The sequence below is a fragment of the Lepidochelys kempii genome, chromosome 3, assembly GCF_965140265.1.
Source record: "Lepidochelys kempii isolate rLepKem1 chromosome 3, rLepKem1.hap2, whole genome shotgun sequence".
In the NCBI taxonomy this organism is placed as follows: domain Eukaryota; kingdom Metazoa; phylum Chordata; order Testudines; family Cheloniidae; genus Lepidochelys; species Lepidochelys kempii.
The window spans coordinates 37,066,814-37,080,074 of NC_133258.1; the positions used below are offsets into that span (position 1 = coordinate 37,066,814).

The window sequence follows — 13,261 nt, forward strand, 5'->3', positions numbered from 1 at the left end:
AAATTTCCTCCTACTTTTAGGAACTCATACCTTACTTTTTGTCCTTATATCACTTCTTTCTCCAGTTGCTACCAGCCAGTAAAGGGATGATATTCTGGTAGAGGAATATAGCTTAAAAATAGGTCAATTTACAGGATACTGTAATCTATAAAGTGTCAACCTGGCAAATAAACCATGGGGATGTTTTTCATTTTGAGCGGAAACATTCCTTTTCAACAGGACATTTACTAAGCATGCTTAGTTACAAAGTATATTCTTTACTCTGCTATAATTCAAAGCACTGGACATTTGCTTTTGCCATAATAGTATTTTATGATCTCTCCTAAACCAAATTGCTTCAAATAGTATATTTGAAACTCAAGGCTGTGTTCTGGAAGAAAACTAGTTCTTAGAGCACTTCACCACTGAAGAACATACATTTATTGGGCAGGAGCTGTTTCTCTGTATGACAGAGCATTTCTCTAGAGTTTTCACAAACTAAGAAAAAAATTGTTAAATTCCCAGCCATTCGATTCTGCAACCCTTATTCACACAATTAGTCCTTACTCACCCAAGCAGTCCTATTGAGGTCAATGGAAATACTCATTTGAGTGAGGATTACTCACATGAGTAAGGGCTGCAGGATCAGGCCCAAGCTTGCCAAGTAGCGCTTTCTGAAAATGAAGATAAATTTTCATATTAACGTCATTGAGAAAGACAATGATCATACATTTACAGAATTTTTGACTTTAAGCATCCCAATGCTGTTCATACAGTACTTTATATATAAGGACCGCTTCTCCAACTCTGGAAGCACAGCAGCATGACACAGCTACTCAAAACTGAACAAAGAACCGCATATCCAGCTGAAACTGCAAAGAGCATTGTAGATAAGCCGAAAATACTTGGAATTTGACTAAGACACCAGGGTTGATCCTACCGTGATTAACACTGATACAGGATTTTTAATAGAAACAACAAGGAGTCTGGTGGCACCTTAAAGACTAATCGGTTTATTTGTGCATAAGCTTTCGTGGCTAGAAAACCCACTTCTTCAGGTGGACACAGTTTATCAGAACCTTGGTTTACATCTCATCTATTTTTAGATACAAAGTACTAGAATGAAAGACTATTGGAATTTGAAGGGAATATTTCCCAGCATAGTTTTTTTCCTAGATGCAGAGGGATCAGGTTTTTTCTCTGTATATTTCATTGTCCTTATAATGTCTGATTTTTCCATTTGCTGTAACTATTGTATTTCCAATTCTCTTGTAACAACTTTGCTCAGATTCTAAGACTTTTTGTTTCTTTTCAGCAGCTCCATTTTATTGACTTTTTAGCTTGAGCTTCTTAGCTTGATTGTCCTTGGCAGCCAAAGATAAAGACACAATTGCCCATGTAAACCTCTCACACTCTGTAACACTAACGCACTACACAGTATAGCATATTTGTTTATAGAATGGGGGAGATAGTTGTATTTCTTTTATAAATATATTTATTTCTGTCTATATGATTACTATAATATGTCTGCTATGTGGTTAGCATGAGTTAACTTAGGCCTTGTCTATACTACAAAGGTAGGCTGAGGTAAGTAGCCTTATGCCGACTTGTTTCTGCACGTGTCTATACTTAAATTTATTTCCCATGGACATAAGTGCCCCATTATGGCAACACAGTAACACCACCTCCCCAAACGGCATTGAGCCATGACTGAAGTACAGTGTTTGATGCAGTGCAAGTGTGGATATTGTGCAACCTATAGATTCTAATAGTCCTCCAGCAGCTGTCCCACAATGCCTGACACTGACTGCTTTGGCCACAGTTGTGAACTCCACTGCCCAGGGGTCAGGGAGACCGCAAACCATCCCCATCCCTTTTAAAAACCTTGCATACTTTTGAAATTCCTTTCTCATTGCCCAGCTTTGCGAGCACACCTTGCAGCTCTCCCTTGTGTGCAACTGCCCAACCAGCCATGCCAACTCCCCACTCTAAATGCACTCCTGCTTGAAGTAGACAAGAGGTATTGGATCTCTTGGGCTTGTGGGGAGAGAAGGCTGCACAGGCACAGCTATGGACCAGCTGTAGAAACATAGGCATTAACAAGCAGATTGCACAGGGGATGCAGGTGAAGAGGTACAACAGGAATCAGCAGCAGTGCTGTGAGAAAGTAAAAAAACTACCACAGGTATACCACAAGGCCAGGGAAACCAACAGTCAATATGAAGCCAAACCGCAGACTTTTATTATGATCTGCATGCGATGCTTGGCAGAGGCCCCACCAGCGCCCTGAAGAGCACCATGGTTCCTCCAAGGAGCCAAAGACACAGAGCCCTGCAGTGAACAGTGAGGTGGAAGAGGAGCAGGAAGAGGAGGTGAAGGATGCTGGACATGACTGGAGGATCCAGTCATCCTATGAGCCAGCATGTGTTCAAGACTCCACCACAGTCTAGTCAGTCCCGGCAGCTGAGCATGGGCAAGCCTGATGCAGGGGAAGGAACACGGGTAAGCATGTGAATGCATTTCCCATTACAATGTTTAAATGTACAGATGGTGTCCAACCCAACTTAACAGGATACAGCTATTGACTTTTTGTTACTTTATTTGTACCGGAAGAGGTAGTTGTACAATAAACAGAGGTAGAGCTATCATCTGCTTTTCATTCCCATGTAGAGTTAGCCAAGGAGGCCAAGAGGAGCTGTTTGTTTATGTAACACAAGGATGGCACTTGAATCCTCTTGAGAGATCTCAATGAAACTTTCATGGAGGTACTCTGCAGTCCTCTCCTGAAGATTTCTAGGGATGGCAGCCTTCTTCCTTCTTTCATGGTAGGACACTTTCCCACATCAATCCGTGATTCAGCAAGCACCATTTCAGTAAACAGGCTAGCTGCAGGTGGACCCAGGCAGCTTTGAGATGTCAGTAGCAGCTGTCCTCTCTATTCCTTTGTTACCCTCAGAAGTGAGATACCAGCTAAAATCACAAGTGCCTGTGAAAAATAGTGCCAGTGCTCAGTGACACTGCTCTGCACTCGAACCCATGGGCTTAGGGGACAAAATTTTATTGTTTCATGCAACCAAACAATTCTCTCCTCGTTCCCCTCAACCCTGCTGGACAATACTCACCATGGCTGGGACTGGAGAGTAGTGCTGTACACAGGCACTCTACAGGACTGAAATGTCCACAAGCATGTTTTGTTTAAATCTTTCAGGGAGCAAGGGAAGGGAGTTCTGAAACTTAACTTTCACTTTCAGTGGTGAATATACAGACAATGATACCTCTGGGTATTTTATCTGTAACTGTTGCTGTTACAGCCTTGACGGGCCATCCCCTCCACATCTGCGGAACACCCGACCATGATAAAGAGGAGAAAGATAAGCAGATGTGAGGATATGTTCAGTGAGATTCTGAAAGCCAGTGCTTCATTGGACTGTGAACAGAGGGCCAGGAAGGTGAATATTTCAGACAGTATGGAGAAGGAAAGACCAGATAGAAGGCCCAAGAGTCCCAGCAGGAAAAGGAGAGAGAGATGCATCAGGACATAATTTGGCTTCTTCAGCAGCAAACACAGATACTGCAGACTCTAGTTGACCTACACTTCAACAATGAAGGGCTCGTCTTCTTTTGCAGTCAATGAAGAACTCCATTTTAGCACTTCCCTACACCCAAAACATTCCATGTGGCTTCAGGGGCTGCATCCATAACCCTAGCACTCCACCCTGGGGGACAGTAAGGATGATCATAGCTTCACATTAACTGACCTGAGAAAACCAGGCTTGCTGTATGTGTAGCCAAAAGGAACTGAAATGGACAGGAAAGTTCTTTCTCCTTGTTAAGTTCTATTCCATTAATTTATTTCAGAAGTTTTCCTTCTATGTGTTTTTTAATGAATTGCATGTTGTTTCTTACACTGACTTTGGTAGCCATAAAAATCTCTTTCTGGTAAATAATTCATCTTTATTGCTTCACAACATATGCTTCAGAATGCTTAGTGCAACTGACAGCATTCACTACTTGTTATTGTACACGGTGACAGAACTCATAGGATCAGTGACATAGACGGCATAATAATTATAAATATACAAGAACCGCAAAATTAACGGATGTATTAACGGACAGCGTTATATTCATAAATGTACACCAAGCACCACACGATTCCTAACAGCCCCCAAAACTTCAGGGCCAGGTAGAGCACAGTCCACCACACCACTGTCTGACCATTAAAGGATTATTTCAAGGCCTTCCTCAGCCACATAGCTCCGTGTCGAGTTCTTCTAATAGCCCTAGTGTCTGGCTGTTTGAACTCAGCAGACAGCTGTTCCACCCGCCCCCTTCACCTCAGTGGCAACTTTTTTCTCTTGGCCTCACAGACATTATGCTGAACACCACAGGCAGCTGTAACCATTGGGATATTTTTCTCCCAGAGATCCAATCTTGTGAGTAAACAGTGCCAGCATCCCTTTAATCTACCAAAACCATATTCTATCATATTCTTCACCTGCTGAGCCAGTAGGTGGATGTTTCCCTAGTGCTGTGAAGGTGGCTGGTGTACGGCTTCATGAGCCAGGGGAGCAAGATATAGCTGGGCTGATGCAGGATCACTAGTGGCATGCCAACATAGCCAATGGTAGTCCACTTGTCGGGAAAAAATGTTCCTGCTTATTGCTTTCTGAACCGTCCCATGTTCTTTAAGATGCAAGCATCATGCTACTTCCCTGACCAGCCCACACTGATGTTGGTGACGCATCCTCGGTGATCCACCAACACTTGCATTACCATGATGTACTCTGTGGCAAGGTGGTCTGGTGCCAAAATAGGGCTATGTGTACCAACCATTGCCCCATCGCAGTTCAGGAACCCCACTCTGCACATGCTCCGCTATGTTCTGCACATTACGAGTGTCACAGTCCTGTGTATTAGGAGTCAATTAATGGCCCTGCACACTCGCATGCTTACTGTGGATTTTCCAACTCCTAAATGATTTCCCACCAAATGGTAACATTCTGGCATTGCAAGCTTCCGTAGTGTGCTTCTCCACAGTCAGTGCAGCTCTCATTCTGGTGTCCCTGAGCTGGAGGACTGTGGTGAACTTGGCACACAGATCCAGAAATGTGGTCTTTCACACCCAAAAGTTCTGCAGCCACTGCTTGTTGTCCCAAAACTGCATTATGAGGCAATCCCACCAGTCAGTGCTTGTTTCTTGGACCCAGAAATGGTGTTCCATCATCTGCAGCTGCTCCATAAACACCAACAACAACCTTGAATTGGTTTTCACCGTTGGTTTAAGCCTTTTCCTCTCTGTTGTGTTTCTGCAGCCAACTAAGTAATACTTTTCTTTGAACAACCTGTTCACTGTCACTGCATTTTCATTGTGGCTGCATCACTCAGAGGGAATCAGATTTCAGAGTAACAGCCGTGTTAGTCTGTATTCGCAAAAAGAAAAGGAGTACTTGTGGCACCTTAGAGACTAACCAATTTATTTGAGCATGAGCTTTCGTGAGCTACAGCTCACTTCATCGGATGCATGCCGTGGAAACTGCAGGAGACTTTATATATACACAGAGAATATGAAAAAATACCTCCTCCCACCCCACTGTCCTGCTGGTAATAGCTTATCTAAAGTGATCATCAGGTGGGCCATTTCCAGCACAAATCCAGGTTTTCTCACCCTCCACCCCCCCACACAAATTCACTCTCCTGCTGGTGATAGCCCATCCAAAGTGACAACTCTTTACACAATGTGCATGATAATAAAGTTGGGCCATTTCCTGCACAAATCCAGGTTCTCTCACCCCCTCACCCCCCTCCCAAAAACCACACACACAAACTCACTCTCCTGCTGGTAATAGCTCATCCAAAGTGACCATTCTCCCTACAATGTGCATAATTAAGGTGGGCCATTTCCAGCACAAATCCAGGTTTTCTCACATCCCCCCCACCCCCATACACACACAAACTCACTCTCCTGCTGGTAATAGCTCATCCAAACTGACCACTCTCCAAGTTTAAATCCAAGTTAAACCAGAACATCGGGGGGGGGGGTAGGAAAAAACAAGAGGAAATAGGCTACCTTGCATAATGACTTAGCCACTCCCAGTCTCTATTTAAGCCTAAATTAATAGTATCCAATTTGCAAATTAATTCCAATTCAGCAGTTTCTCCTTGGAGTCTGGATTTGAAGTTTTTTTGTTTTAAGATAGCGACCTTCATGTCTGTGATTGCGTGACCAGAGAGATTGAAGTGTTCTCCGACTGGTTTATGAATGTTATAATTCTTGACATCTGATTTGTGTCCATTTATTCTTTTACGTAGAGACTGTCCAGTTTGACCAATGTACATGGCAGAGGGGCATTGCTGGCACATGATGGCATATATCACATTGGTGGATGTGCAGGTATACGAGCCTCTGATAGTGTGGCTGATGTTATTAGGCCCTGTGATGGTGTCCCCTGAATAGATATGTGGGCACAATTGGCAACGGGCTTTGTTGCAAGGATAAGTTCCTGGGTTAGTGGTTCTGTTGTGTGGTATATGGTTGTTGGTGAGTATTTGCTTCAGGTTGCGGGGCTGTCAGAGGCCAAAACCCAGCTGGCTCTGATGAGGAGACAGTGTTGGTGAACAGAGATACTGTACTATGGAGATCCAGTCTAAAAGTGGGGGTGTCCAAGGAAAGACAGAGAGAGGGATCATTGGTATAGCTTACCTTGAACCATGATAACTATAAAAATCAAAGGATAATTATGGAGAATGAGAGAGTTAAATTAATTATTTTTTATAAATATCATATGCATCTCAGTTTACCTGTGTGATAGTCTCCTGCCCGAATGCACAGAATTAAATCAAAAGAGGCTGTTGGGGGAAGCTAACGGGAAATGAAACAATAGCAAAGGCAGCAAGAGTCTCTGAGGAAACAAAGGGGAAAACTATTAACTGGGAGATATAGGTAGGCCTGTCTTGACATGAGTAATTAAACACATGGGGGTGGGGGAGAACTTATTCTTTTGAAGATAGGATTGGGGAGGTAAATGTATCATTAGGCTGAAAACAGAGTGTTTGTGCTAAGGCCTGGTCTACCCTACGGGGTTAGGTCGAATTTTTCTATGTTAGGTCGATTTAAAAATGACTGTGTTCACACAACCAACCCTGTTCCGTCAATCTAAAGGGCTCTTAAAATCTACTTCTGTACTCCCCAACAAGGGGAGTAGCGCTAAAATCGACCTTGCTGGGTTGAATTTGGGGTACTGCAGATGCAAATCAACGGTATTGGCCTCCAGGAGCTATCCCAGAGTGCTCCATTGTGACCACTCTGGACAGCACTTTGAATTCTGATGCACTAGCCAGGTACACAGGAAAAGCCCCAGGAACTTTTGAATTTCATTTCGTGTTTGGTCAGCATGGCGAACTCAGCAGCACAGATGACCATGCAGTTCCCCGCAGAATCGTAGAGCATAGAATGTTTCTAAGCTCCCCCTATCATCCCCATCCCTGAGGTTATCGCAGATTAGAAGGCGAAAAAAACACACTCGCGATGATATGTTTTCCCAGCTCATGCAGTCCTCCCGCACTGATAGGGCACAGCTTAATGCATGGAGGCATTCAGTGGCAGAGGCCAGGAAAGAATTAAGTGAGCACGAAGAGTGGAGCCAGGACGTGATGCTGAGGCTAATGGGGGAGCAAATGGACATGATGAAGCATCTGTTGGAGCTTCAGGAAAGCCAACAAGAGCACAGACTCCTGCTGCATCCACTGTATAACCGCCTCCCCTCCTCCCCATGTTCCATAGCCTCCTCACCCAGACGCCTAAGAACGTGGGGGTGGAGGGAGACTCCAGGCACCCAGCCACTCCACTCCAGAGGATAGCCCAAGCAACAGAAGGCAGTCATTCAAACAGTTTGATTTTTAGTGTGACTACAAAGAACAATGTGGCCTTGTCCTTCCTCCTCCCCCACCCCATCTGGGCTACCTTGTCTGTTATTTCATTTTTTTTTAATTAATAAAGAAAGAATGCATGGTTTCAAAACAATAGTTACTTTATTTTAAAGCAGGGAGGGTGGTTGGCTTACAGGGAATTAAAATCAACAAAGGGGGTGGATTTTCATCAAGGAGAAACACACAAAACTGTCACAGCAAAGCCTGGCCAGTCATGAAACTGGTTTTCAAAGCCTCTCTGATGTGCAGTATGCCTTGCTGTGCTCTTCTAATCGCCCTGGTGTCTGGCTGCTCAAAATTGGATGCCAGGCAATTTGCCTCAACCTCTCACCCCTCCATAAACGTCTCCCCCTTACTCTCACAGATATTATGGAGCACACAGCAAGCAGCAATAACAATGGGAATGTTGGTTGGGCTGAGGTCTGACCTAGTCAGCAAACAGCGCCAGCGAGCTTTTAAACGTCCAAAGGCACATTCTACCACCATTCTGCACTTGCTCAGCCTATAGTTGAACTGCTCCTTACTACTGTCCAGGCTTCATGAGCCGTGGGAGCAAGGGGTAGGCTGGGGTAGGTGTGACCGCATGGTGCTGCTGGCTGGGAGAGCAGCCTGAGGCAGAAGCCTCCAGCTTGCATGATATTCCAGGCAGGACTGAATCCCCATGAAATGAAACTTAAAGAAGAGAATGACTTGGAGTCTCTGGATCACATTCAGTGCTCTAAGAGGAGACTAGCCATGTCTGTCCATGTGCCTCTGATCAACCTCACTGAGGTCTGCCAGGAGCACCCAGGAGACGTACAATGGCTATTCGTCCTACTGCACTGTCTGCCGCAAAAGCAAGGAGCTGCTGCTGTGTAGCAATGCAGTACCACATCTGCCAGCAGCACCCAGGAGACATACAGTGATGGTGAGCTGAGCAGGCTCCATGCTTGCCGTGGTATGGCGTCTGCACGGGTAATCCAGGACAAAAGGCGCAAAACGATTTTCTGCCATTGCTTTCATGGAGGGAAGGAGGTAGGGAGTGGGACCTGACGACATGTACCCAAAACCACCCGCAACAATGTTTTTGCCCTATCAGGCATTGGGAACTTAACCTAGAATTTCAATGGGCGGTAGAGACTGTGAGAACTGTGGGATAGCTACCCACAGTGCACCGCTCTTTAAGTCGATGCTAGCCATGGAAGTGAGGATGCACTCCGCCGACTTAATGCGCTTAGTGTGGACATACTGAATCGACTGTATAAAATCGGTTTCTAAAAATCGACTTCTATAAAATCAACCTAATTTTGTAGTGTAAACATACCCATAGTAAGACAAGTAAATCCTAAGTAAGGTCAGTAGGCTAAAAAGACAGACCTGAGTTCTTGGGAAGCCGAGAGGAAAGAGGTCTCGAAGGGAATCCCAACAGGGGAATGCTCCCTACCTGACTCCAGCTACACTGGTATTCTTCCCAGACCCAAATGTGCGATCAAAGGGTATGCTAAAACCTTAAAGATGCTAGCTTAGGGAAGAAAGTGGGAGGGAAGGAGTGGGCTGGCAGCAACAGTGGCTAGTGATGAGACTCCGGCAGACAGAGACACACAGGAACTGCAGTAAGCAAGCTGGCTCTCCCAAACCAGATAGGAATAAACTGGACCTAGCTGAGCTATGCACAGAGGGGCTAAACTTAGGAAAATAAATATGTGTATAGGACTCCTTATTGTTTTAACACATTTTTCCTAGATTCTCCTTTTGACAAAACAATGGTTCTTTTTGTATGAAGAAGCTGTCTTAGAGTAACTTTAATCACCTACTGTCACAGGCTCCCAGAGGAAAAGACTTATTGGTGCCAAACAAGTTGGGCCTTTTGTGTTAACATGGTTGGGAAACACCCCAGAGATTCAGTCTAGGAGTGGCAGGACCGGGTGGCTCCACCCACAGTGAGGTGCAGGAAGTGAGGCCAGCCACCTGAGAGCTGCACTTGAGTGCAACTGACAGGGGTCTAAAGTGCAGTTTGATCTGTAACCCTGACAACAATCCTCAAATAATGTGTCTGAATAAAACCAATGAAAGCATAGAATCTCATCTTTGTCTTTTACTTATTCTACCGTGCACAGAGGAAAAGGCTGTCCTGGGCTCTGTTCTGCCTCATGTATTGCAGCTCAGATTTTTGCCTAGTTTGAAGAATAAAAGTCAACTTGCTACTCTCCTTTTCAGGAAACTGGTAGAACTCACAGTGGGCTTGTGACAATGATGGGGAGAGCTGACCATGCATAAAAGGGGACAAAGAAGGTAACATGCAGGAAAAGAGATACTCTACAGATAACTTAATGACTCAGTGATCTTTCAGCATTTCAGCATTGGTATTTTCATGACCAAAATGTTCTAGAATAATTTCTTAATTAGTTGGTCACAAACAGGCTTTCTATAAGATCAGGGCATGAATGCTTTCTTGTCTCAGTTATTTCCCGCCCCCCCACAGATTTATCATTATTGAAAGGAAAAGGCCATTTTACATTAGAACAGCCATACGGGGTCAGACTAATGGTCCATTTAGCTTGGTATCCTGTGTATGACAGTGGCCAAATCGTAGTGCTTCAGAAGGAATGAACAGAACATTACGATTTTGGATGATCCATCCCCTGTCATCCTGTCCCAACTTCTGGCAGTTGGAGGTTTAGGGACACCCGGATCATGGGATTGCTACCCCGACCATCTTGGCTAATAGCCATTGATGGACCTATCCTCCATGAATTTATCAAATTCTTTTTTTAACCCAGTTATACTTTTGGCCTTCACTACATCCCATGTGTACAAGTTCTACAGGTTCACTGGGCATTTTGTGAAGACATACTTCCTTTTATTCATTTTAAACCTGATGCCAATTACTTTAATCAAGTGACCCCTGGTTTTTGTGTGATGCAAAAGGATAAATAACACTTCACTGTTCACTTTCTCCATAGCTGCCACAATTTTACTGACCTCTATCATTTCCCTCCTTAATCACCTCTTTTCTAAGTTGATCAGTCCCAGTCTTTTTCATCTCTGTTCCATACCCCTTATCGTTGCCCTTCTCTGCTCCTTTTCCAATTCTAATATGTATTTTTTGAGCTGAAGTGACCAAAGCTGCATACAGTATTCAAAGTGAGGGCCTATCATGGATTTATACAGTGGCATTATGATATTTTCTGTTTTATTATCTATCCTTTTCCTAATGGTTACTACATTCTGTTAGCTTTTTTTGACTGTCGCTGCACATAGGGCAGATGTTTTCAGAGAACTATCCATGATGATTCTAAGATCTCTTTATTGAAAACTAATTTAGATCCCATTATTTTGTATGTATAGTTAGGATTATGTTTTCCAATGTGCACTACTTTGCATTTATCAACACTGCATTTCATCTGCATTTTGTCACCCAGTCACCCCGTTTAGTGAGATCCTTTTGAAACTCTTCACTGTCAGCTTTGGATTTAACAATCTTGAACAATTTTGTATCATCTGCAATTTTTTCCACCTCACTGCTCACCCCTTTTCCAGATAATTTATGAATATATTGAACAGCACAGGTCCCAGTACAGATCCATGGAGGACCCCGCTATATACCTCTCTCCACAGTGAAAACTGACCATTTATTCCTACCCTTTGTTTCTATCTTCTATCTGGGCTTGGTGAATTATTACTCTTTAATTTATCAATTTGTTCCCAAACCTTCTCTACTGACACCTCAATCTGGGACAGTTCCTCAGATTTGTCACCTGAAAAGAATGGCTCGAGTGTGGCGATCTCCCCCATATCCTCTGTAGTGAAGACCGATAGAACAAATTAATTTAGCTTCTCCACAATGGCCTTCTCATTTTTAAGAGCTCCTTTAGTATCTCGATCATCCAGTGGCCTCACAGACTATTTGGAAGGTTTCCTGCTTCTGATGTACTTTAAAAAAAATTGTGTCCTTAGCTAGTTGTTCTTCAGATTCTTTCTTGTCCTGCCTTATCATATGTTTGTCCTTGACTTGCCAGAGTTTCTGCTGCTTTCTGTTTTTCTCACTAGGATTTGACTTCGAACTTGGGGTCTGATCTTTCCAAGATGAGGTGGCAACGAGTAACATACAATAGAAGTAACAAAAGGACAGCCAAGTTCTGAAGGTGTTTTCACAGATGATCAGCAGCAAGCTACTTAGGTTTAACAAGCAAATATTAAAGTGCTTTACTAGCCCAGGCCCTATCTATAAATAATATTCTAAATAAATTTGTATGGGTTGAATATACAATTTATATTGAGAAATAGCTGCTTATCTTATCACAGAAGTTATAATTCATTAAAATCTTAACCTTATACAGAGTGTGATCCTGAGATCTATAGTCTGGGAGATTCAATGATACTCAGTGTCCCTGTCTTTAAATTAAGAGCCTATATCAAATGGGTAATTCATAAAAACTAACAGTATTGTAAGTTGTAAAGGAATGGATTTTTGCTTCAACCTGTCTGGGTTCCTCTTCTGTGATGTAAGCATAAATGCCATTAAAGCACAAATAAGTATGTTTAACAAACTCATGAATGCCAGGAAATTCAGAGTTAAAGCTGAAACCTTGTTTTACTCATATCATTAAGTGCAGTATATTATTATTCTAGAACTTCCTTCAATCTTTAGGCCTTGCAGGATGAGTCAATCATGAGGATAATTCAGCTACATGTTGATATCTGTATGTTTTAGTAAAAACAAACACCTCCCCCCCAAATCCTTAACATTACTTAAACTCTACATTTGACTTGTTTCCCAACTAGCAGAAGTACGTCTGCACAGTTTGGTTTCAGCAAGGAAGGAATACAGGAATATACAATTACCTTGGGAACAGCTAGTCTTTATGATAATTCCAACTTCATTGACACACAGCAGTACAGGATATCTCACAAAGAAATCTGTTTCGGTAAGATTCTAGCCTGATTTCTAAAACAAAGAGGTCTGGATATGCTTCACATAGTCACATAGAACCAGACTTTTAAAGGATCTAAACCCAGCTGTGGGTGCTGAGCACTTGAAAATCAGGCCTCTGGAGAATCAGTTGTTCAGGACTCATTTGTACTTCTTAAAAGTTTGAATTATGATAGGGAGACGGAAGAGGTGCATACCTTTAGCAATGGTGTCTGGAGCCACTATACCTCTATAGGACATGAATCGGGAGCATGCTGAGAGGCACTATGGGGAGCATGCTGAGAGGCATCCCTTGCTATACATATGGAACAAGTGTAGCCTATGTTCACCCCAGTGCAGCCTGGCAACCTACAGTGGGCGAGGTGAAAGCCCCAGCAAGATTTAGCTCCTCTGTAGCCGCTAATATCAAGAACAGCTCAAATTGCCTCCTCGTCTATGCTATTA

At 43.3% G+C, this 13,261-nt stretch overlaps 1 protein-coding gene across 1 annotated transcript in view; it reads right to left on the minus strand.

The window, feature by feature from the left end:
* SNTG2 (syntrophin gamma 2) overlaps positions 1 to 13,261 on the minus strand; it is a 529,846-nt gene that overhangs the window by 719 nt on the left and 515,866 nt on the right. The gene's annotated exons all lie outside the window — the stretch shown is intronic.